General features: G+C 34.7%; 1 long non-coding RNA gene across 1 annotated transcript in view; it reads left to right on the forward strand.

Moving 5' to 3' along the window:
• Positions 1 to 27,081, forward strand: part of LOC131527505 (uncharacterized) — a 61,616-nt gene that overhangs the window by 19,746 nt on the left and 14,789 nt on the right. The window contains exon 2 of the long non-coding RNA XR_009267663.1: positions 26,843 to 26,968. This is a non-coding gene — a long non-coding RNA (uncharacterized LOC131527505). The remainder of the gene's footprint in view (positions 1 to 26,842; positions 26,969 to 27,081) is intronic.

A 27,081-nucleotide genomic window follows, 5' to 3' on the forward strand; every position in this document is an offset into this window, starting at 1 on the left:
TGCATTTATTTGATCAAAAATACAGCAAAAATTGTAATATTGTGAATTTTTATTACAATTTAAAATAACTGATTTCTGTTTTAATATATATAAAAATGTATTTATTTTATGATGGAAAAGCTACATTTTTAACTGTTACTCCAGTCCCAGTTTCACATGATTTTTTATAGAAATTATTCTAATATACTGATCTTGTGCTCAAGAAACACTTCCATTAGCAATGTTGAAAATAGTTTTGATGCTTAGTATTTTTGTGAAAAAAAAAAAAAATATATATATATATATATATATATATATATATATATATAATGTGAGTGTGTGTGTGTATGTATAAAAGGAGAGTCTCTCTAGATGCAATATTTTTCATATTTTCAGATCTCACACAGTAATAGCAGAGCGATAACGTCACAGGTTAAGGAGTTTTCATGTTTTCCCTGCTGTATCTTTTCTTTGGAAATAATGCTAATAGTGTTGTTTTAATCATGTTAAGGAATGCTCTGGGTCAAAGAAACATGAGACAATAAGCCTGTGAGCACTGAGTGTTCTGATTAGTGAGGTGTTTACAAGCACTGCCGCCCCAGGGAGCGAAGACACTCTAGTTATGGTAAATGCTTAAGGATTTTATTCATGCCTGAGATTCGCTCTCAAAATGGCATCGCCTCCAGATTTATTCAAGTAATTTTCCAGCAAGCGTGCCGCATTCAAATTAAAAATGCTAGGCATTTTTCACAATGCATTATTTTATGCTAATTTAATGACCAGGTTATAATGATATTAATGCTATGCACATATTTGAGGATGTGAACACCATCCTGTCAAAATTCCACAAGTAACTTGTTCTGTGCTTAGTGATGCATGAAAACTACGCTATGCATGCATGAAACGATGATAACATCTCGGTTTACTTGGCCACATGGTTTATTTTCCGTTGCGCTCTATGTTGTGTTGCACACACAGTGTAATATGCTTTGCCGGTGAGTGTGAGAATATGACATTGCTAATATCCCTTTAGTTGATTATTACTTGGATTATCTTTTTGGAGAGCCAGATGCTCAGTTGCCATGGTGTGGCTCTGTGCCTGGACTCTGCAGTGCAATGGGCAAGTAGATGGTATCAGCAAAGAGCATGCTTGTGTGTGTGTGTGTGTGTGTGTGTGTGTGCTTTGTGCACAGTTGGCACAGTAATGCTCTTGGCTAGCTGTTTACCATACTGCTTTTCAAATGCTTATTAAACATATTTTATTGCTGTTTTGTTTGCGGAAGATCGTAGAGTGATGCTCATTCATTTCAGTAATTAAACAGTGTGAACTGGAGCAAGAAAAAACATTATTTTAGCTGTTCACACTTCACGACACTCTGCTGCTGCTAATACAACAAATAATGGTATTCAGCACTTTGAATATGTTTCATAGCATACTTTAAACAAGCAGCAGTGCATAAGACAGTTTTGCAAAAATGGTAAAGAAAATGAATGGAATGATGCTCACCCCAAAATAAAAATTTGCTGAAAATGTACTCACCCTCAGGCCATCCAAGACATAGATGGATTTGTTTCTTCATTGGAACCAGTTTTTAAATTCAAATTAGTTCTTGATCCACAATATTTCTTTTTTTTTGTGAAAAAGTAATCTAGGCTAAATCAGGAGAGAAATATGCCCAGACCAAGCATCGTTCACAAATGAAAGCAGTTCTAAAAACAAATATGTCTGTGGATTTTGATTTGAGATGATAATAAGGGATGGACATTTTCACTGATGGAAGCTTCATTATGAACTGAGGCCTCGTTTTTGGCCAGGAGAGATGGTTTAAAGTTAAAACAGCCTAATGATGAGTCTTCTCACTTCACAAGACATTCATTTATGGACTGGAGTCATGTGGATTACGTTGATGTTTTTATCAGCTGTTTGGACTCTCATTCTGACGGCATCCATTCACTGCAGAGGATCCATTTGTGAGCAAGTGATGATGTATTGAAATGAAGTCAAGTTAGAAATAGTTTTAATCTGTGTATAAACATTGTCTCGTTTTCATTCACTAATAATTGCATACAATTTGGTTGTACATTTCAGTTGGATCTACTTTTTAAAAATAGTTTTAAGCATTCACACAAAGGTTTTAAACGTGTATACACAATTAGTGAATGAAACCCATTGTATAGAGATTAACATGGCAGAAATGCTGGAAACAAATCAATTACATGTCACGAATCAGGAGCTGGTGTGGTGTGTGTTTTGGACATGTGTGCCATATATGGAAGCAGAATAATGACAATAGTTTTTGAAACATAAAGCATGCTGAATTCCACAAATCGAAAAAAAGATGCATTGCAATTAACAGTGCTTGCATTTTAATGCCTTGTATTTCCAGGGCTTGCATTTTTAGGTCCTGAAATTTAACATAGTTGTTTATTTAAGCTGTGAATATTTCAATTCAAAATATTTCACACACATTTTCATAATTAAAAATTCAATAATTCATATTCACCTTCCAGAATTCACTTCCAAAATATTCAATAATGTTTAAAAATACGATGTATAATATTCGACAGGCAAATTTCAGTCATTTTATTTCACTTTCCAAATTCACTGCCACAAATTTAGTGGTTAAAATTCGGCAGAAAATTCCAGTAGCCCCTCACTGCAGGACAAAGATCCAGGGGGCGGAGTTGGATCCACATTCAGGGGGTGGAGATTGGTAGGTTTAGGGGTGGGGATGGGTGTGTTTATGGATCAGGGGGTGGAGACGGGTAGGTTTAGGTCTATGTAAGGTGGGAGGAGTTGGATCTAGATCCAACTCCACCCCCTGGATCTTGTGTTCTGCAGTGAGGACCATCTCGAAAATTCAGCATTGCACATCCAGGAACCGCAGGAATAGCAGTAGAGCACCGATGCATGATCTCCAGCTGCTGTCAGCCGCTCACCAGCAGGTGGCGCAAGAGGCTGTTGATGAAGGCCATATGTGGATCAAGTCATTCATTTACAAAAACTGATTTGCAGAAATGGAGCTAGCGCTAGAAGTTTTGATAATCGGGGCCAGTATAAACATGTGGCAAGGCTGATTGTGTGTATGTTTAATTCAACATTTTCGCTGTTTCCGGTAGCCTACATATAAGCAGCTTTCTCTACCACAAAGGAGATTATAATGCTCTTTTACCCAACGCTGAAGTACAGAACTAACATTACATCTGAGGAAGACATATATTGCTTTCGGTTGCTTAGTTTCTGTAACTTTGTATCATGGCTTGTGTGATGCTGTGCTGTAATACTGGGGTTCCCCTCATAAGTCACACTCCAGGATTCCCCAACGACGCATAACGCATCTCAGTGAACTAATACAGTGATATAAGACCTCAGATCTCAGAATACACTTTATTGATGATTATGCAAACTATATACAGGCATGCAAATGAGGTCAGAAGAAAGCAACGCGCTGCATTTTCGTTGCTTTCCCTTACCACTGATCTATAGTTGACAGTCCTACAAAGATTTCAATACCACGATTAGTTTTAACAGTAAGCAACCACTTTATATCAACATAAAAAAAGGAGTTCAAAACCGCCTAGGTGTATTTGTGCAGCAAATGTAAACCTGAGAAAGCATTGTCGCGCTATTACACCCAAGGGGCCGTCTGACAATTCCACCAACTGGGTTAAACCGTCCAATGTATTTAAATTAAAATGACTTTTAACATTTAAAATAACACAGTCAAATTGTAAAGCTTGTATTGCTCATAGTGATTTACTACAGATGAGATTTTGCCAATATATATACTGTATGTACAGTACACAATTATTTACATATAAAAGATCCCTGGAAAGGTTTTTTTTTTTTCATGTTCCAATGGTTGTAGTACATTGCTAGATACAAAACAACTGTGTGATCGTTATTATTGATGTTGGTAATTGTTGGTAAAAAAAACCTACAGTAATTCACCAAAAGGGTTTTTCATGTTCCACAGGTCGTAGTACGTTGTGAAATTTTGCCAATATCTCCCTTACTGTACAGTATGTACAATTCACTATTTTCTTTTTTAAAACAAAATCAAAAAAATCTGTAAGACCTCAATAGGAATTGTTCATTTTCCAAAGGTTGTAGTATAAAATATTTATGTACTGTATGTACATTAAGGGAGGTATTAGCAAAATTTCACCTATAGTAAGTGAGTCTAGTCACTAGGAATGTACTAAAACTTTTGGAACACGAACCCCCTTTATGAATTATGAACTTTATGAATTAATTTCTTAAGAATAATTGTATACTGTATGTACAATGAGGAAGATATTGGCAAAATTTCAATTGTAGTAAGTCAGTCTGGTCACTAGTAACATACAACATTTGGAACACGAATAATCCTATTTTGGTGACTTAAAAATTCTTAAAAATATTTGTGTAGTGTACATACTTAGGGAAATTATTGTCTAAGGTGGGTTATTGGCAATATATATTTAGTCAGTTTGAGTAAATTATTAATTTATTGTAAATATTCATTTGATTAAATTATTTGAATGTAATAATTACATTTAAATAATTTAGTAAATTATTACTTTGTTTTGTACTGTGAGGTAAATTTGCAGACGGTCCCTAAAGCAGCCTAGGCGAATATGCAGTGGATATCAAACCTAAAACCGATAATATCGCGCTTGGTTTTCTATTGGAGAAAAAAATGGTTTGGTGAAACTTGTTGGTTGTGGGCTCATCTGCTTAAATGTACATAATATACAGTAATATATTTTATTAATTAGATGCTGAATTTAATCAATTATTATCACGGAGGCAAACCGTGTTAAGTGTTTTCTTTATGGGAAATGTTTAGCATGCAGTTTTGCGCGTTCTGTAACTTGTGTTCATATCTGCTTCTGTTTGCATCATCAGTAAGATCTGAGTTCAGTCTTTTAACAGGCTTGTTTGAGATGAGCAAAATCTGCGCAGAACCGATCACCGGTGATCACCGCGAGATGCATGCCGGTTAGAAAAGTGTTTTTTTTATTTTAAATTTTTTATTAAACATATAACATTCACAGGGGATACAGTCAAAGCAATAAAATACATACACAACCAGAATACAAAACAGTAAATACCTCGATAATAGCAATAACAAAAAATTTAAAAATTAATTTAAATTATGCTTGAATATTCCCAAACACTATGACAGTGCGATCTCTGTGTGAGATATGTGATTGTTGTCATATTTCTATAAAAATCTAAAATACATAAATTTGTATTAAAGCAGAATGGATGATAAATACGCCTTTCGTATGGGATTAAATAGGAAGCACTTTGAGTGTCCTGTTCATCATATTTATATTCATAAAAAAGCAACAGAACTGAAATTATTATATCACATTTATTAGCAGAACAGCACATGAGTGAGAATAACGCGATATCCGCCTTTGATCTCATATAGTCTATCTGTTCCACTTCGAGAGGTCAGAACTGTCCATCTTGACTGCGCTTATTTCACTCCTCCCCTCACTGCAGACGCCTACATTTCAAGCGAGGCGCATCTCAAACAAGCCTAATAGCTGTTATTGTGTTAGTGCACTACTGAGCCACATAATGTGTTTTCTTTAACCGATTTCTGAGGGAAACAGCGTGAAACCTTGCGGGTTCCTTCATATTCTACATCTGCTTAACTGTCCATTTAGTTCGCATAATCATCAATAAAGTGTATTCTGAGATCTGAGGTCTTATGTCACTGTATTAGTTCACTGAGATGCGTTATGCGTCGTTGGGGAATCCTGGAGTGTGACTTATGAGGGGAACCCCAGTATTACAGCACAGCATCACACAAGCCATGATACAAAGTTACAGAAATAAGCAACCGAAAGCAATATATGTCTTCCTCAGATGTAATGTTAGTTCTGTACTTCAGCGTTGGGTAAAAGAGCATTATAATCTCCTTTGTGGTAGAGAAAGCTGCTTATATGTAGGCTACCGGAAACAGCGAAAATGTTGAATTAAACATACACACAATCAGCCTTGCCACATGTTTATACTGGCCCCGATAATCAAAACTTCTAGCGCTAGCTCCATTTCTGCAAATCAGTTTTTGTAAATGAATGACTTGATCCACATATGGCCTTCATCAACAGCCGCTTGCGCCACCTGCTGGTGAGCGGCTGACAGCAGCTGGAGATCATGCATCGGTGCTCTACTGCTATTCCTGCGGTTCCGGATGTGCAATGCTGAATTTTCTGCCGAATTTTAACCACTAAATTTGTGGCAGTGAATTTGGAAAGTGAAATAAAATGACTGAAATTTGCCTGTCGAATATTATGCATCGTATTTTTAAACAGATTGAATATTTTGGAAGTGAATTCTGGAAGGTGAATATGAATTATTGAATTTTTAATTATGAAAATGTGTGTGAAATATTTTGAATTGAAAAATTCACAGCTTAAATAAACAACTATGTTAAATTTCAGGACCTAAAAATGCAAGCCCTGGAAATACAAGGCATTAAAATGCAAGCACTGTTAATTGCAATGCATCTTTTTTTCGATTTGTGGAATTCAGCATGCTTTATGTTTCAAAAACTATTGTCATTATTCTGCTTCCATAGCCATATATTGTTTATTAAATCTGTCATGAACAATGTAGGAAAAACACATGGATACACTGCAATATATGAGCTATTCAGCATTAAATATGCATGTGTGAAACTGGAGAGAGATAATTACTGTCTTAGTGCAACAGAAGTGATAGACAGCGGCAGTCTTGCTGTTTTTCCTCTGATGTGGAGATTTGCACCCATTTGTTAGTTTAATCATTACCGTGTGCACAAATACTTAATGCTAAAATGAATACAGCACTGAGTGACACTTACAAGAACATGTCATCTAACAAGAAGAACATTCATAGTCATTACTGTAGAGTTTAAAGGAATAGTTCACCCAAAAATGAAAATTTCTATCCATGACGTAGATGAGTTTGTTTCTTCATTAGAACAGATTTGGAGAAATTTTGCATTACAGCACTTGCTCACCAATGAATCCTCTGCCGTGAATGGGTGCCGTCAGAATGAGGGTCCAAACAGCTGATAAAAACATCACAATAATCCACAAGTAAACCACACAACTCCAGACCATCAATTAACGTCTTGCGATGTGAAAAGTTGCATGTTTATGAGAGACAAATTTATTATAAGGGTGTTTTAATTTTAAACCATCACTTCTGGCCAGAGTCCAAAGTCCATAAAAACGCTTCCTCCAGTGAAAAAGTCAATGGTTGCTACCGACCAGGTTGCAATTTCCTGTTGTATTCTCACATCAAAATCCACCAACATCATTCATTAAGAACCATTTTCACTTGTAAATGGTGCTTGATCTGTGCATATTTCTTTCCTGATTCAGACAATATGACTTTTCCAGTGGAGAAAGACTTGTTTGAAGTTAAAAATGTCTTAATGATGGATTTGTTTATTACAGACATGCTTCATTATTTTATTGACTGGAGCCGTATTGTGGATTATTGTGATGTTTTTATTTGAACTCTCATTCTGAAGGCACCCATTCACTGCAGAGGATCCATTGGTGAGAATGATGTAATGCAAAATTTCTCCAAATATGTTTTGATGCATGCATAACACTGCATTTGCTGAAACAACATTTAGCATTTATTCTGTGTTGTATGCTTATGGTCTAATGAAAGGCAGGGTGTCTATGTTTTCTCTTATACCAGGATTGTTCTGAGCGAGGTGATAACTGCAAGTTATCAATTGTAGTGAAAATTATCAATAATTGTTGAGTAGCCGTGTAATATAAATATTGTGGTAATGATCTACTGGCTGTACATTATCTCTTATATAATGACTGGCTGACTGTACATTTAGCTATTGCATATCATATATTCATTACATTAAATCCTGAGCTCGTTCACAATGAGATGTGCGAAAGGCAGCCTTTCACTTCTCTCTGTAATTTCATGTGACAACACATTATCCTTTCAGTCATCAGCTCTTTGCACTGATAAATGACTTTGGTCACCAGACATACGCAGTTGAATGGGAAATGAGACTTGTGGAGAACATTCTTAAGGGCTCTGCTGAAGATGTTCATTGATTGCCACTCAAAATTTGCATATTTGCGGCTGCATATTTCTGTAATGTAATTGATCCCACAAAATTAAGACTCGTGGGATGATGTCATGTGAAGTGTTTAAGAAGTGCAGCAGGTCTGCACACGCATGCTTTAAACAGAGACATGACTTTTTAATGACTGTGATTCACATTTTTTTGGATTTGGGATACCCTGATAAGGCACACTTTTTTTTAGACATGTCCAATATTGTAGTTCTCACAAGATTGTAGTTTTCTCGCTATCGTATTGTCTTATGAGTCAAATGGACCACTTTTATGATGTGTTTTGACCATTTTGGTGCTTCACAACACCAAAGCAAGAGTGTGATTGTGAGTTCATGTTGTTTCTGTTTTCATAATAGGCTCACTCTGTGGTATGTTAAAGAGAAGGCATACTGCTTGCCGAATTACACAATTGCACAACTTTCAGCCTTCATGGGCAATTATATATCACTTATAAATGATTAAATACAAAATTGATAGTAGTTACTAAGATTGATGTGGTTTGGAATTGGTAAAATGTTCTTGGAAAAAAAATATGACCAGAATATCAACTTGTCTAATAATTCTGCACACAGTGTATGTAAAAACCAAATCATAGTTGCGCTCTTACCCCCTATTATGAAGGTCATCTTTTAGTTAGAATGAAATCATGGCTTATTAAAATGATAAAGGTAAGCAAATTAGTTTAAAATGGTCAATTTAATAAGACGTCAAGAGCTAGAGATTATGATAAGAGATAAACAACAATGAACACAGAGGCATGTCTTCATTTATGTATGTCTAAGAAATCTAATTGAATTAATTTTTAGTCCATACTTAATATCTTTGAGATACATGTGCTGTAGTATCCGTGCATTTTATGCATTCAGTAATCTCCTCCAAACTAGACGTGTAAGAAATACCACAGTTACAGTGTTTCTCAAGCTTTTTTTTTTTTTTTTTTTACCCACACAGCTCCATCAGTGTGATTCAAGTACTCTTTCATTGATCAAACCAGAATCATACTGTACTGGTTAGCATGTAGAATCTTTATTCATATTGTTAAAATGGACATTTTTATTGGGATAAAGATTCAGCAAGTGACTTCCTTTCGTTTAATGAGACACCTGAGCTTGTTTGTCAAGAAACATTCTCTGAGAAAGAGCTAGCAAATGAATTTATGTATAAACCAGATGCATCTTTTAGGGAAAATATTCATTTGCAGTCTGGCATTGTGGAATGCATCACCAAAGCTTGGCAATTATAAAATATAGCACCTGCAAATTAAATGCACTGCTATTTGTTAATGAGGACATATATGTAGAAACATGTCTTTAAAGATATGCACTGCTACAAGTGTCGTCCATGCAAATTGCCTTCACAAACATAAGGGAATTTCTGCTAAATCTTACTGTCTCCCCCATCCCAGGTCTGGCGACAACATTCCAGGCACTTAAAGTATGTAAAGTGCTCCATCTCTTTTATAGTCTTATGTGGAAATAGACAATGACAATTAGGCATACATTACACACTTTCAGCATAGTGTGAATGATTGTAATGGCTCCTTGACTTTCTCAAAGAGACATTTTCCTGCCAGTTCTATGTTTAAAACACTTTCATATGCATTGAAAAGATTTAAGGTTTTGGGAGGGAAACACAGACAATAATTATTCCAAGCTCTGTTTTTGTGACATATTGTGATAATATTGTCTCTAATGATCAGCTTTATATAATATTAAAAGTTTTGTTGAGTTATTAAATAATGTATATATAATCATGCATTCCAAAGACATTTATATGAAGCTGGAATATTTATAATAAATTAGATATAATTTATTTTTATATTAATTCATGTAATATATATATATATATATATATATATTCATGCATGCTATTTTTATTTCAACTGAATCATATTTGAAGTGTCATGTTGGAAGTGTATTCTGTTCGAAAAATATTTTCATGCCAACTTTCATAAATTTGGAAAGGAATCATACGAGTATTTGTTGGTTGTTGTGAATCTGTTAAGAGATTGCTTTAGGACATATCACTTTGTCTCTTCCACTGTAAAATAAATGGCTTAGATGGAGGACGGCATACTGCAGGGAAGCCCTGTCTTTGTTGCTCAGAGGCATCTATCCTCAAGCTGATACAGAGTCTGAATTACTCCACCAGTAGCTGCATGCTCTAGGAACAACTCCCCTGTGATCAGCCTGTTCTCATCCTTTGTGATCAGTGGGTTGTCTGTGTTCAAATGGGTCTGACTCAGACGGTAGTGTGCTGCAAATAATTCTGTGCAGCAGTGATATGTGATTTTATCTTCATCTTGGATCCAGGGGGGAATTTACAAAACTGTATTTATATGTCAGCTCAGCATTACTTCACTGTTTGGCACAAAAAGAGCATCACAAGTCATTCTATAAGGAAATTATGGTTGAAAAGAGGAATCTTCAAACAGAACTTGTCCCAGGGTTCAGGTTGAGACATTTTCAACAGAATTTGTGGCAAAACGTTGATTACCATGGAAAATATGTTTGACTCCATTTCTTTTAGAGCATAATTAACTTTTACAGCAGCACATGATTATAAGATAAAGCTTGTATATTGTTTATTCTATTCTATTCTATTCTATTCTGCAAAGTTGTCATTTAAAAATGTACTACAGGTTAACGAAATATACCTGATCCTCCATTTCTACATTTGTTGGATAAGCTTTCTTCCTATTATCATTCCGGTTTGAAGTGTTATTGCTTATCACTTGTGCAATTCCACAGACTTTACATAATAAAAAGGTCAGTTATCAAGTTTCTTATCACATCCAAACTGATGAAAATACATCCAAAATTAGCATATTCCTTTAGAAAGAAGCCAACCAAACTGACATTAACAGAGTTTGTCAGAAACACGTGTTTTTGGTGCTGGCCTGTGTGGTTTCCTGAGCTGGACCATGCTGGCTGAGAAGCCTTTCCATGACACCCAGTGTGTCCAGATTAACCAGCTGTCCTAACATATGGTGGTCACCCGTGGAAGAAGCTTTGCTTTTAGGCTGACATTGGCATTGTGGAGCAACCCTGTTTGGATCTCATATAAACAATAGAATTTCACCGGAAAATGACAGTAAGGACTTTTGATGTCATGGCAGAGCAGTCTAAACACATAAATGCTGACTAAAATACCTGCTTATGCTATATGGTCAGTAACTTTTTTTTAAGACAGGGCTTAATAATTACATTAAAAAATGATCTTGTATCATGCTAGTCAAGGCATCTTTATAGCGCTTTTAACAATACAGATCGTGTCAAAGCAGCTTTACAGTATTAAATAGGAAAATAGTGTGTATGAGTCTATGTGAGTTTACAATCAAGCTTCATTTTTGTATGGCACAGTGAGTTCTTTTTTCTGCTGTCATTTTTTTTTTTTTAATCCAATTGCCGAATCTTGTCAGCTAATTACAGTGGCAGCGTTTACCTACACTCCATCTGATTCTCACATTGTCTAATGCACTGTTCACATGTGAGACATGACAGAAGAATCTTTTGAGGTAATCTGTGCACTTGAGTGATTATTTCAACTGGAGGCTGATATATTTGTTTAGCTTTTCCTAAGCTGTTTATCATTATATGTATTGCTGTAATATACCCAGGCAGAAGTTGCGGATTTCCCAGAAATGTTTGTCTTTTGTATATAAGCAAAGCTGTTCCCATATTTAAACCATTCATTTCTGAAACATCCAAATGCTATAACTAGTAATCTTCTGAACAATGAACAATATTTGAAATGTTCAGTCACAGCAGCCACTCAAAATTAGCCAGAATTTTACCTGAAGGAAAATAAACAGACAGTTATGTGACTCAATAGGAGCATTTGCTCATTGTTCGACCTCTTATTCATCCATTAGTATTGACCCTTTCATGCTCAATTTACTCATTTTATCCCCAGCAATTGATCTTCAAAGGCCAAGATGTTTCTATTTTCCAGCTGTAAAATGTACTAATTATACTGTATTTACCGGAGGCACTATAAAGTCAAATATTTTGTTAGTGTGAAAGAGTTTTTTTTTTTTAATAGTTTGTGAGTCCCTCAGTTGTCCTTAGTATGAAAAGATGGATCTCGACATAATACTGTATAAAAACTACTGGAAAAAGATCAAATATGCAGAAGATGCTGGAAAAACAAGAATGTGCAGGACCTGGAAGATTTTTCTGAAGACAGTTTTACTGTTTAGGACTATTTTAATGTTTTTTTATTTAACCTTTCTTTAACCAGAAAAGATTAAAATCACCTTTTAATCACTGAGATTAAAAATGTCTTTCACAGGAGTGTCCTGGCCAAAATGGGCAGTAATACAATCAGTTTCATCACGAATTTACACAACACAAACAAACTAAGAACACTTAAAACAATAATTACACATCATTGAGTCATCTTCTATTTGCCAAATAACTGTTTTAAAATGATCCAAAGACAGCAAATTCTGTCATTTCAATTTTGATTGAAGAAAATTCCAGTCAGACGGAGCTGCAAACATAAAAGCCTTCTACACCCAGTTCAGTTCGAACAAAAGGAACAGAGACAGAAGTAACGACAAAAGTAAGAACAAAAGTAACAATTTTGTGAATGAAGGAAATATTTCTCAACATTTTTCCATTGTATAAGACAATTGAGATATGAAGGCAACATCCCTAAGATGGCTTTATAAATGATTAAATACCAGTGTATTTTTCTTCTAATAGACAAAGAAGGCCAAGCTACTCTGTTATAGAAAGTACAATGATGAATTGAAGAATCATCTGCATAAAAATTAAAGTTGGGATCCTGAATGTCATAATCAAGACTATTTATATAAATAGTAAATAAAAGGGGCCCCAGCACAGATCCTTGGGGATCACCTTTGGCAATCTCCAATGAATCAGATATTTTACCTTCAGCTTGTACATACTGAGTTCTTCCACTTAAATAATTTTTAAACCAAGGAGTAACATGACTTGATAAACCAACACTCTTCAATCTGTGCAGCAATATTTCATGATTCACTGTGTCAAAAGCCTTTGATAAATCAATAAAAAGGGGAAGCACAAAAATCACCATTATCAATCGATCCCATGATATCATTTAGAACTTTCAAAACAGCTGTTGTAGTACTATATTTTTTACGAAACCCAGATTGATTAATAGACAACACTAACAAGGGACTCATGAACAACTATCAGTCATGGATCATCCAGGTAACGACACACAGTGTTAATAATCAATATACATTTTTGACTTGCTTAATTTCTGTAAATTCAATCATTTTTAACATAGTCTGTGAAGAGGGTCCTGGCCAAGACAAATGTTACCACCATGTGAGAATGTTATGAAAAGGTGACGTTTGTTGCAGTACATCAGTGTTAATGTCAAAATGACCTGTGCAGAAAGGGTTAATATAGAAATCTATAACTCTTCAGTATTAACGGTTGTTGTATAATGTCAATTGATGGTTATGCAATATGCAAAAAAGGAAAGACTGTTAGAACAGACAGGGTGTGATGATGGCAGGGGTTCTAAGTCAATTTTTCGACATGCCATGTTCCTGGAAAGTAGAATAATAAACACTCCAATAGTCATTTATCATGTTGCGGCTGCAGTGCTCACAGACCTGGGCTCCTGGAGATAGATAAGTCAGGGAGGGAATTCTGCCATACTGTTCTCTCAGAAAAAAAAGCATGAAAAGACAGGAATAAACAGCAAAGTAGGTCAGTCCAGAAAACAGCTCTGTCAGAACACTGTATTATGGAATGAAGTTGTTTTTTTCTCAAAGTTATTGTTCACAAAGAAGAGAAAGTCTGTATAGAGGTACAAATCATTGTACTAGTTTGTGTTCCCATCATGGCTCCTAAATGTATTGTTCTGAAAATATATTGATTTTCTTAAAGAATTAGTTTACTCCAAAGAAAAAAAAGAAAAAGAATCTCCTATGTACATATAAACTTGTATGTCTTATTTCCTTATTATGATCCTTGAAACAAAAAAAACAAAAAAAGTTATTTCTAAAACATGTCAATAAAAAAATAGTCCATTTGGCTATTAATCTTTGAAGCCACAGTCAAGTCAAAATTCATGAACTCAGGAAGCAGAACTCTCCAAATTGTGAATAAATACTTCAAATCAGTTTATGAACTGCAAGAACTCCATTTTCCAAGAAGCAATTTAAAAGAATGAGTCATTCATTAATCAGAATCAAGGAGAGCTAGGAAGGATGTCAAGATTTTCAGTTAATGTATAATAAGCATTTTATTTTGGTTGGTTACTCACAAAACTGTTGTATGACTTAAGAAGACTTGGTATAAAGTACACAAATCATATAAAACATTTTTATGCTACTTTTTAAAAAATACTTTTAGAGCTTGACAGCCCCAGTGCTTTTGACTTTATAGTATTAAAAAGGTTTAAAGAATATTCTTATAATGAAAGAAAACAATATTTGTAAGAATGAAATTCTTTTTATGTTGGTGGATTTTGATATGAGAGGACAACAGGCGATGGACTTTTTCCATTGATGGTTATTATGAATTATGAACTTGTATTTAGTTCAGAAGCAACAGTTTGAAGTTAAAATGCCTTTATGCCTTTAGTCGTGTTGATTACTTTGGATTATTGTGATGTTTTTATCAGCTGTTTGGACTCTCATTCTTATGGCACCCATTCACTGCAGAGGATCCATCGGTGAGCAAGAGATTTAATGCTAAATTTCTCCAAATCTGTTCTGATGAAGAAACAAACTCATTTACATCTTGGATAGCCTGCCCTTTAAAGACAAATAACTGTGCATTATGTCAAGAACAAAAGCTCAGAGCTCAAAGCTGACTGCGTGCCAGCACCTTCATTAATAACAGTTAGAGCAGCATCAGGAAGGCTCGGTGATGAGCTCTTGTTTTAGCCGCCCGTCGATGGAGAAACAGCTGTAGAGCAGCGAGGGCAGGCAGGCAGGGGGTGGGCCTCAGCGGCTGGGCCAGATTTAGCCCTGATGGCTAATTAAAGGTTTGTGGCCATCAAAAGCGGCCCTACTTCCCTCTTCCTGGGAGCAGCCATGCATGGCGTGTGTGCCGTGCCAGAGGAGCAGTGAGGCAGGGGTCATCTCTGCCTCACAGCTGTGCAAGGCTGCCTCGCAAACTCGATGGGCACCCTGTCCGTTCCCGCTCTCCCGCTCCCCCGTCTGCTGCCGGGAAACGGCTGTCGTCTGCAACTGTCTAATCATATATTAATTACTCATGATCAGTCGGCTTTGATTCAATTTCGGGATGTGTGGCAGGCCCGGCTAACATAATAAAAACTGATATCCGGACGCTTTGTATGAAGTGATCAGATTTTGCTGGATGAAGTCGTTGCGTGTTTCTCCATCTTTGCATTTTGGTAATGGTCACTTTTTGGCAGTGAAGCCACTCAAAAATGCTGAATAAACTGAAAAAGGGTGAAGTCTTTATGTGTCGAATAAGCAAAGTTGGATGTTGGTATTGGTCCAGAGCAGGAGTCCTGAGTCCTCAAAGTAATTAATTTGGGAAGCTATTCGCTTTTCAACACAATCTGTTTACACAGCATTTTAACAGCACAGTCCATAAACTGAGTGGACAATACGTATAGATGTATTCTAAGAGAAGAAGATTGTGAGGAGTAAATGCAGCTTAGAGTTCATTTTGGATGTTGTCCATTATTTGTGGCTGATTCAGTTGAAACAAACTAAGGGAAGAACAGAGTTAAAAAGGAACATATTATGCCTAAATGACCTGTGTCAATTACATTTGTAATTTAATTGACCTATCGGTAAGCCCGCCCCCTTAGTTACTGTTGCAAACTCAGACAAGCAAACGGAGTTGCTAAATGTCTTACAATGACAGCTGTCAGTGTGAAAACTGGGTATTAATTTGGAAGTGAGGGTTTTCAGATCACAATGCAAGCGGGAGAAGTCTCGTGTTACGGTCGTCACGTTGCAGAGGAAAAAATCCCAGATCAACACTGTTCATGTACTGCAGGGTAAGATTATATTAATATACATTTAACCAGTTTAATATGAAGAGACAGTGAAATGTAGACCTTCGTTTATATGTTTTTGCCCTACACTGTACAAGACTCAAGAACAGTTCGCTATTTAGGTTTGTACATTAGCATGGATTCACTAACTTTAATGTTAGCTTTAGCCAGAGATACCTTGCTGAAGCACAAGATGTCATTAACATTCTGCTTGAGCAGATGAAAATTGTAACTTTATGAGACTATGACAACAAGAAAAGGAACGTTTTTGTCTTCATTGGGATTGGGGTTGAATGAGGACATTTTGCTCTGTTTTGTCTGGGTTTAGGAAATAGAATAAAATAAATTCTATTGCCTATCCTCTCAGGATACCTGGAATCAGTGTTACAAGTACCCCAAGCACATCATTTTTTCATTTTTGAAGCATAAACCCCATAAAATCGATGCAAGCTTTGGATCTTCCAATGTTTCTCTATGGCGCTGAAACGTAAAGATGTCCGAGTTCCGCTCCCCGTGCAACTGATACTCGACTGCCATTGGCTAGTCAGCGTTCGAGGAGAGGGGAGATTTTTGATTGTGTGTGTGTGTGTGTGTGTGTGTGTGTGTGTGTGTGTGTGTGTGTTTTAACCTTTTTTTTCTTTTTATAAATTATACAGATTTTAACCCTTTTTTATGGACTTGTGAGAAAAATGCTTTTCTAATTTGGGTCAGTATAAAAACATCCAATTCATTCAGGTAACACTTTATTTCGATAGTCCACTTTAGACATTACACTAACACTAAGTAACTTTGCAACTACATGTCAACTAGCAGTCATTAGAGTATTAGAAGACTGTCTGCTTAATATCTTCTAACACTTTATTTTGATGGGTCCACAACATACAACACACTGACTATGAGAAACTTTGCAAGTATATGTCAACTTATTCTACTAAACCTACCCTACTGAGAGTTAGTAGACATGTAGTTACAAAATAATGAGAATTAGTTGACATGTAGTTACAAAGTTACTTATAGTTAGTAGAATGTCTAAAGTGGACTATCGAAATAAAAATTTTGGTCACACTTTATATTAAGTGGCCTTAACTACTATGTACTTACATCAAAAAATAAGTACAATGTACTTATTGTGGTCATATTGTATTCCAAAACACTTTTGCTGCTTTGAGGTGGGATACAGGTAAGGTTAGGGACAGGTTTGGTGGTATGGGTAGGTTTAAGGGTGGGTCAAGCGATGGGTCAACAGTGTAATTATGTAAACATATTTATGTAAACATAATTGTGTACAATAAAATGTAACTACATAAATTAATTACAGATGTAACTACATATAGGTATTTTTAAAAATATAAGTACAATGTAAAAACATGTATGTACACAATAAGTGCATTGTACCAAATAATTATTTTAAATGTAAGTACATAGTAGTTAAGGCCACCTAATATAATGTGGGGTCATTTTTTTAATTGAATTCATTTATATTCATGTTTTTAACAATTTTTAAAGAAAAAGTTTGAATAACCCAGGTCAATTAAATGTATAATTTAATTGCGTTGGATAGGATAGAAGTACACAAAAGCATATGTTGAATTTATAATCCTCATTATTTGTATAACTGAATGAATAATTTCAGTTTGTGTGTGTGTGTGTGTATCTGTTTATATATCCTGGTGGGGACTTAAACCTGAATACACAGACTCATGGGGACTTGTGTCACTGTGGGGACCTAAATTAAGGTGTAAACAAGCTTATAAATCATACAGAATGATTTTTTTTTTAAATTATTATTATTATTTTTAATTTTAAGAAAGTAAAAATGCAGAAAGTTTCCTTTAAGGGGTAGGTTTAGTAGTAGGGTCGGTGTAGGGCGATAGAATATACGGTATGTACAGTATAAAAACCATTACGCCTATGGAGAGTCCCCACAAGGATAGCAAACCAGACGTGTGTGTGTGTATGCATTTTTTTAATACAGGTTTTAACCCTTTGTTATGGACTTTTGAGAAAAATGATTTTCTGTTTTGGGTCAGAATGAAATCATCCAATTCAAAGTTTTAATTGGTTTAATTCATATTTATATTATTCATACAAATTCATTTTGACACATAAAATAGTAAGTAAATGTCTTAAATGTTTTTGTACTTATAAAAGAGGTTTAGGATCTCTTGGACCCCTAATAAAACATCAGGATAAACTTTATTAACACAATGAATACATTAATAAATAAACTTATTTCAACATAATCGATAATAGATTTTTTTTTTTCTCACAGAATTTATTTTTTAACTTATTTTTGCTTTGAGGATTATTAGATATTTCAGCATAAAAAAAAAATCTTGATTTTGGCACTTTATTCCTGGTAATCTTCCTTGAGGTTTCCCACAGAAAGTTAAGATGAAATTATGCATTAGGTACTGGTACAAAGTGTAACTGGACAATATGGATGTGACAGGTGACTGTGATCTCTGAATTTACATACTATGACCTGACTAATTTCATGCTCACAGTGGAATTAAAAATGAGAATAGCTGGCATTGTACCAGTTGAAAATGTCTGACACTAACAGAGGGTGCTTGGGGCAGTCAGACGGTGCCAATCAGCTCTCTGAAACTGGCCAGTCTTCATATGAACTGAGTGACGGGTGATGGAACTGTCAGAGAAGGGAAACAACAAACTGAATTCACCCTCTCAATGTGTTTGTGAACTAATGTATTATTCATCTGAAACACTGACATGCAGTTGGGTGATGCTTGAAAGCTAGGCTTAATTCATTTAAAAGCACAGTTCACCCAAAAAATAAAAATTCTGCCATCTTTACCCAGGCAATTTGATTTGGTTTTCAGTGGAAGAATTATCTTTTTTTTATATATATATTTTAAAGAATATTGATGCTGTTTTTTTAGTGACAGCATACAAGTTTGGAATGACATAAAGGTGAGAAAATAATGGCAATTTTTATTTTTGGCAGAACTATCTCTTTAAGGCTTGTCGATCTGGAGCCTATCTCTGCTATGCTCATTATAAAGTCTTTTTCTGCCCAAATGAATGACTAATGCATTGATAACATGCGGGCTAATGCTTGAATATGGCAGGCGTGCTGTCACTGCAGCTTGTCAGAAGATGTAATTGGGCTTCCATAAGCAGTGAAAGCTTTGGGAGAGAGATGGCAGCGGGCAGCAGTCTCTGATCACTGATTCAGTTTGCTTTTATTGTCCATGTGATGGATGGCTTTTTTACTCCATCTCCAGCCATAATGGGGTATTTGTGTCTCTTAAGACCTAATGGACAATTATGGGATTAACTGCTTGTAGATCCTTTTTGTCCATCAGTATCTCCAGTGGACTCTACTTTCTCTTTTTCTTTCTCAGTTTATCCTTTTCTGTTTAAATCTTCTTTGTGAGTTTTTGGATGTTCAAGAAATAGTTTACTTTTTCTCATTTTAAATACTTTTGTATGCTTTTTGGAGCTTGCAAGCTTTATTCTCCATTGAAGACTTTAACAAGCAATGTTAAACACACACACACATACACAATATATATATATATATATATATATACTGTATATTACATATATATTATTATATACAAAGATACTAAATAACTATAAATATGTATATGCCTATGTTTAGGGTGAATTCAGGTAAATTGGGACACTATTTGCCATTGAGATGTGTAGGAAAAAAATGTCCTGAAAAAATGACCTGAATTTATCCTATGTTCATAAAGATATTCATAGTACAGTAGATTTTGTATTAGTGTTCTAAAATGTATTAAATGAGGGTATTTTGTAATTTTATTCAACAAATTTGTTTCTGACCAGAAACATTTTTATAAGTCAGTATAATTTAAATAAAAATAAATAAATACATACATACATACATAGAAAAATATATTATTAAACTAAATAAAACCATATTAGTTAGGCCTTCATTCATGATGCTTCTTTAGGAATCTGACCTCCAAAAAGACACAGAATAGGCCGTTTTTATTTATTAAATCGACTGATATTGGAAGCTTATTATGACCTGTTTTTATATTTATATTACCTTAAGTGTCATCTATTTAAACTTAAAATTGAAAGTTCCTCTATAATAACTTTATAATAACTTATTATTAATGTAAACAATTAGCAAATCTCATCATGAAAATTGATCTTTCATACTACACATTAAAATATTGTGATGCCTAAATGATTTTTATTTTTAACATTAAAGAATAGAATTTTATGATCAGCCAATTAACGGTTATAAATCATAGCATCAAATTATAGGCATTATAGGCTTTGCACGCAACATAACTTCAAGTCAGTGTGATTTTAAGAGCAGGTCGACTTGTTTGTGAAAACCATGGCAGACAGGGACTGTTTGGGAAACCTTTTTCGGAAACATTCGTCATTTTGCAATTTGTCGTTGGTCACCACTAGAGGAGAAAAAATCGACACAGCAGCTTTAAACACAATACAAGACAACATTCATGATGCTTCTTTAGGAATCTGACCTCCAAAAAGACACAGAATAGGCCGTTTTTGTCTTGACTGATATTGACCAATTGTTCTAATGTACTGAAGAAAGCCACACATGGATCCAAGTTTAGCTCCTCTGTTCTTCAGTTCAACTGTACACCAGCGCTTACAGCCTTGTTACTTGTTCATTTGTGAATACAGTGCTTGTGTGAATTGCTGAATAGGGACATTACATTTGTGTCACAGATCAGCAGACTGAACAATGAGATCACTCTTATGTCTGAAAGTTCAATCATGTGCCTTTGAGTACAGATGAAAAGTGAGTGAATTGAGCGAATGGGCTTTCAATCTGGCCAAAGTGAAAATGTGTCATGTTTACAGCCTTTGCGATTGAGTCGATGCGCTCTTAACTTTTAGAGATTGTGACCGGTGTAGCGCTCCTACTTTGAAAACCTACCCAAACCAGTGGCACGAATAACTTTCTTTGAGGCCAGGTGTGTAAATTCCTTCCACATGACAGGCTGTGAAGGCGCAGCTTTAAAGAAGGGGTGTTTAGTTACCACAGAACAATGCAAACTCATGGATAATTTTCACCAGCTCTTCTACTGTGTCACCTACTATAGAAAGAAACACAAGTGCTGAGAAAAAAAAAATGTAAATATGAGTGAGATGAATGGCTCGTCAGGATGGAAACCTTGAGATCAGAGCGACTTCAAAGGAACCAGCTTCAAATACTCCACAGGTCACACCAAAGGGAAGTGAAGAAGGACAGGCACAGAAACATATGAATGGTTCAAGTACCAGTGTCAGAGGTAAGGAGAACGCCAAGCACTTCAAGACAGAAAAAAGCCCACAGTGTTTCTTCCTCTACTTGACTCAGATCTCAGCTTTCCAATGGCCCTAAACAGTAATACTCCATCATGTCATGTGTGAGCATGAAGTGAGTCGATGTGAGACAGAGAATAGTTGAACTTATTATTAAGATTTGAATAAAAGAGTATTTTTTTCATAGAATAGAATAGCATATTATTATTGTTGTGTTAGTGTGTCCTTTATAGTATAGTTTAGTGCAGTAGTTAATCTGATCTACATTAGTATTATGAACGAACATTAATTAACAATAGTGTATTTATAAATTAACATTAGCCTAGATCAGTAATGCTGTAAAAATGGTTTTGTTCATGATACCTAATTTTAGTAAATTAAACTTTATTGGTTGATTGTGTTGTCTTGTGTTTGCACATGCAGACAGATAAATATTGATATATTCAAAATATTTTTTATATAATATTTTATGTTTTATATGTGTTAATTTAGCTTTTCTTTATGTTTTGTTTTTTAGTTGCTGTTACAATTTACTTTTCAAATTAAAAATGGCTTTAAGAATTAAAATGACTTTAAGACCAACAACAAACCAATTGCATGCCACATGGAGGATTTATATCGACGTGTTAAAAATTTTGTTATATTATTTTATATTTTGTTTCACTTTTTAAATGCGTTTATTGGTTTTTCTTTGCTTTATAAATTTTAATTTATGTTTTTTTTCTATTTTAATGTATTTATTTTGCTTTACTTTACTCTATTTTTACTTTACTCTAATTTTATGTCTGCTTTTTTTCCAATTTTTTAATTAGTTTTTTGTTTTGTTTTGTTTTTGGTTTTTCCAGTTGGCACTAACATTTAGTTGTTCTAAAATAGAAATTGCTTTAAGAGTTAAAATGACACATAAAGCCCATTTGTGCCACGAGATAAATATTGACTTAAATATTGACTGATTTTTTTTTTTAAATATAGTTTTGTTTTGCTTTATTATTATTATTATTATTATTATTAATGTGTTTTTTTTTAAGTTCTTTATTTATTTATTATTTTCCATTTGCTTTATTCTGTTATTTTGTTTTACTTTTAATGTTTTGTTTTTGGTGCTATCATTTACAGTAGTTGTTCTGAATTTGTAATTTATTATTTTATTTTTTTAATTAAACGGCTTTAAGACCAGCAACGAATGAGTTGCATGCCACATGGAGGCCATTTGTGACACAAGTCCTCACCGCTCTACTCCTTGCTGAACAGAATGTCCAAGTCCACAGTACAGCCAAGTGCCTTTGTTCCCCTCTCACTATGCCATGCCTGCATTCCAGCTCCTTGAGAGCTTATAGTCTGGAGAGAGATTTGCTTGTTGGGTCCTGGCGTGCTGGGGCCATGATCAAAGTTGGACCTTAATTTCTTCCAACAGCTTAATGAAGAGGCCTCACTGTTACGAGCACACAGCACCGAGCCTGCTGGAAGGTTCACTGTGTGCTCAGTGGTTCGCCATCTGCATTAAAATGCTGACTTGGCTTCAAGTGAGGCATGGGCACACAGGGAGAGCCGTTACTGTATTGTGTCCAGGGCTGCAGAGACGATCCCTCACACAGCTGGGGTCTGTTTGGATCATGTGGCCAGAGGCACGTGTTAGAAACAGACCTGCTCTGGCTTTCACAGTATTACATCCCGTAGAGAGGAGCAGGCAGCCAGCAGAGATCTGCCACATTCGTCCCGTGAATCATCTGGACTCCAGTGACTAACTAGCACCGGCAGCCAGAATATCTGCAGACATATGTCAGCCACCTCACATTGTTCTGCAAATGAGACTGTTGATGTGAATCATTGGGTCGTCTATTACAGTAGAGCTGAAAGTGCGCTGTGAGAGTTGAACTTTGTAATGTAAGTGAGATGGAATATTGTTTTGGAGGTATCTGTCTGCATTTTGATGGGCTCATTGTGTAATTGCTTGCTTTTGGACAGAATCAGCTATTAATGTTTGTCTTACTATGATTAGTTGGAACATTCAGTCGAAAGCGTCATGTTACCTGCTGGCTTTGTATATTATCTGTACCAGGCTCAGACGGGAATGAGCTTTTTCTGGCCTAATTTTGGGGGAAAATCTATGTAATGGATTTAAACATGGAAAATGTATTAAACTGAGGTGAAAAGCATAATCATATCAGCCAGAATATTTAAACAATTATGTCATCATTTACTCACCCTCATGAAAAGGGGATGGCGTTCGGGCATGAATCCTTTGTTTTGTTTTTGTTTTGTATTGTTTTGTTTTGGAGAATATTTATAAACAATTTGGTCATAATTTTCTCACCCTCATGAAAAGGGGATGGGGCTGGGGCATGAATCCATTGTTTGTATTTATTTATTTATTTCAACAGCATTTCTTATTTATATATTTATTTATTTTTAATTATTATTTTTTTATTAATTTTTTTTTTAAACAATATCTTTTATGTTCTACAGAAGTCATACAGGATTAGAATAGCATGAGGGTGAGTAAATCATAATGAAATTTTCATTTTCAAATTTTCATCGGTTGAACTATCCCTTTAAGGAAAAGGAAATTTGTGAAAGTGGCAGTTTTCCGATTCTATGGAATTCAGCAGCTACGGATTCCACGTGGGCCTGATTTTCACATACAGTATAACAACAAACAAGCACGTATGCACCGAGAGATTCCATCCATAGAAAATAATTGAAAAGCTGTATTGGCTAATGGTGTTTAAAAAAAAAAGCAGCTGCAGCACTTGGACTAGATTTCTCTTGCTAAAGCAATTATGAAATGTCATGAAAACATGACAGGAACTGATGGAAGAGTATATCGGTTTTCCGCAATCATTAGCACCTAATCCCATGAGAAATGACTCACTAATGACGCCTGATAGAGAGGCTGCTGGTGAAATTGAATTGAAAGTGCCACAAAGGATGATCTCGTATCGGAGAGCAATGCTTCACGGCTGGTACGCGCAGGCTAAACGAATCAGACTCGAGGTGTCCAGGTGTACTATCAAGCAGAAGTGTGTGCTTCAACCTGGCAGGGTGGAAGAAAGCGGCGGGTTGTGATCATACCTGCATGGATGCTCTCTCTCAGAACACACACAGAGCACATCTCATCTCAAACAAACAAGTCTGAAGGGCAAACGCCTTTGGCTTTCACTTTGAGCTCAATGTGGCTACAAAAACTGACAGCTAAACAGTTAAATCAAATCTGAACTTTGTACAAATAATAAGCATTTCTACATGTTTATTGTCAGTATTAATTGTCATATTGATACTAGTTTATATTCCCTTGGATTTATTTATTTTTTATGAGTGTTTATACACACACACACACACATTGTACATATCTTGTACAGATAATAATAATAATTGCATATAATATTTTATACACACATCACAATATATTTATTACATTTATGTATATATTACATTTATTTATATATTTACACAGCATTTGCTGTATAATCTTACTTTATGACAATTATTGTTGTTTGTGATATATCTATCATAAATATAATAATAAAAATAATTGCATATAATATTTTATATTTTATATATACACACAATCACAATGTTTATATATTCAAAATAAATCAAACAATTGAATTACACAGCATTTCTGTAGAATCTTACTGTATGACAATTATTGTTGTTTTGTTATTAATTTATATATATATATATATATATATATATATATATATATACATACACACATACATACATACATACATACAGACAGAAAGCATTTGCTTTAGAATCTTACTGTATGACAATTATTGTTTTTAACTCTGAACTCAACTTTTTTTTTTTTTCTTTAAATATAATCATGTTTTAAAATCAAGTTAAAATGAAGAAAATATAATTGGTATATTATAACTGAAAAACAATTGAATTACACAGCATAAAATGGTTCAAATTAATGTTTTGGTGCACAACAGTTTAAATGTTTCTTTGTGGTTGTTATGGTTGTTAACATTATGGTGACTTATGTTAATACAGTACTTAATTTCCTTTAAAAAAAAAAAAAAGATATATCGTTATCTAACACAAGCTTGCATGTTTAGACTGAGTTTTCATGGCTTTTCTGACATGTGCCAATGTGAACACCTGCTTCAAACACACTGTTGTTGTTACCATGGTACCACTTCTCACATCACCTAGTTGTAATGGTTTAAACAACAAGATCAAGGCTGTCTCAGCTGTTACTGTCACTGTTGCTAGGCAACTTTGAAATCAGAGTTCAAGGATACAAAAGAATAAAGCTTGTCGATGTCCCCTGCTCAGGCTCTCCATACACACACATCACACTCAGGTCACTCAAAAGTCGTGAGAATATATGGATAGACTTCATTAACATGACTCATATCTTATTATTTTAGTCTAAAAGCATTTACTGCTAGGGCATTTGATAATCAATCTGATATGATATACCTTCAATTTATATTTGAGTTAGTTCTATAATAAGGTTTTTAAAAATGTAAATAAATGTGTCCAAATATGTTTCTTGTATAATTTTTCTGGTGTTGTTTGTTTCCAGGCTAGGTGTAGATTTGTTAAGGACCAGTGGAGTTTAAATGTGTTTTTCCCTCCTGAAATCTAAATCATACTCATATTCACCAGTTTATTTTGCAGTCACCATCCCCCATCTATGCAGTTCATCAGAGAAAATTATTTTGGAGTTTAATGAGACTTCTGGAGTGCTTAAATGATGGATGTTTCAACAGTGCCCCCTAGCGGTATGAAATAAGTATTAAAGGCAAGACATTTTATTTCTGCCTAATTAAGACTTCACTTGACATTGAGAATTTGCATTATTCATTAACAGTGTGCTTTATGTGGAATTTGCATACAAGTTCTCATATTCCATATATATATATATATATATATATATATATATATATTTTTTTTTTTTTTTTTTTCATATCTCAAGCATTTTCATTTAGTTGATCTAATCACCTTGATCAGAGATGCCCAAACCTTTTTCTTACGAAGGGTCAAAAATCAAACTTGATTGAGAGCTGTGAGCCAAAAGTAAACAATAAAATATAAATATATATAAATAATAATAAATATAAATATATATCTAAAAAAATAATTTACTGTATTTTTAAAAAATATATTTTTAATTATTATTTTAGACAAATTCATATTTCAAACAAAAGCAAATGTTTTTTACATTTCTGTGAAGAAAAAAAGAAGGATGAATTAGAACTGAAGAATATGCTTCACTGGCATTTTCCCCTCTGCTTGTGATACAGCATGGTGGGCCAAATCAATTGTTATCATGGCCAACTCAGGGGACCAACATGCAAATGGACATGTTCCTATAATGCATTCATAAGTTCATGCTACATTTTTGTAAACATCAGTGGGTTATGATTTAATTATGAACAAACACATTTGTTCTAATCCCTCATTTTCTTGATTACTAACCCAACCAAAGCACACAGAGATCTTGAGATGTCAAAAAATCTTGTTGCATTCTTCAGATTTGCCATTTGATGTCAGCAGAGACTCTGAGGACTGCTGCTTTTCACTATCGAGTTGCAACATCCCCAGCAGAGGTGAACAACAGACAGTCTGTTAACCTGATTCACCTCACAATAAAATATATGGTGAGTAAATGGCAGAATAACTTACTGTCAATTCCCTAGGCAATTGATTGGGATGTTTTCCTGGATTCAATGTTTGTAAGAGCTTCTGGAACCAGAAGAGACAAAATATGATT

Source organism: Onychostoma macrolepis, chromosome 20 (assembly GCF_012432095.1).
Source record: "Onychostoma macrolepis isolate SWU-2019 chromosome 20, ASM1243209v1, whole genome shotgun sequence".
NCBI lineage: Eukaryota > Metazoa > Chordata > Actinopteri > Cypriniformes > Cyprinidae > Onychostoma > Onychostoma macrolepis.